Source organism: Candoia aspera, chromosome 1 (assembly GCF_035149785.1).
Source record: "Candoia aspera isolate rCanAsp1 chromosome 1, rCanAsp1.hap2, whole genome shotgun sequence".
Taxonomy (NCBI): domain Eukaryota; kingdom Metazoa; phylum Chordata; class Lepidosauria; order Squamata; family Boidae; genus Candoia; species Candoia aspera.
Genome location: NC_086153.1, coordinates 295729817 through 295730057, shown reverse-complemented (window position 1 = coordinate 295730057; position 241 = coordinate 295729817).

Sequence of the window (241 nt, the reverse complement as noted above, 5' to 3'; positions counted from 1 at the left end):
TTTTGTTGCAGACCGGACTTTCACAGAGCATAGGACGCCTTTCCGGGGAGGTGGGCAGCCATTGGACAGAAGAACTGGTTGGCCCCGCCCTTTTAGACGTAGTTCATGCCCAATCGGAAATTAAACATCAGTTGAAGAGGTGGGGGAGTTCTAATTTCGTGAGATCGTGCCCCAAAAGTTCTGATTACGGGGTGGCTTCTCTTTAAGCCTCTTATGACCACAGTACAACTTTGCTTGCTCC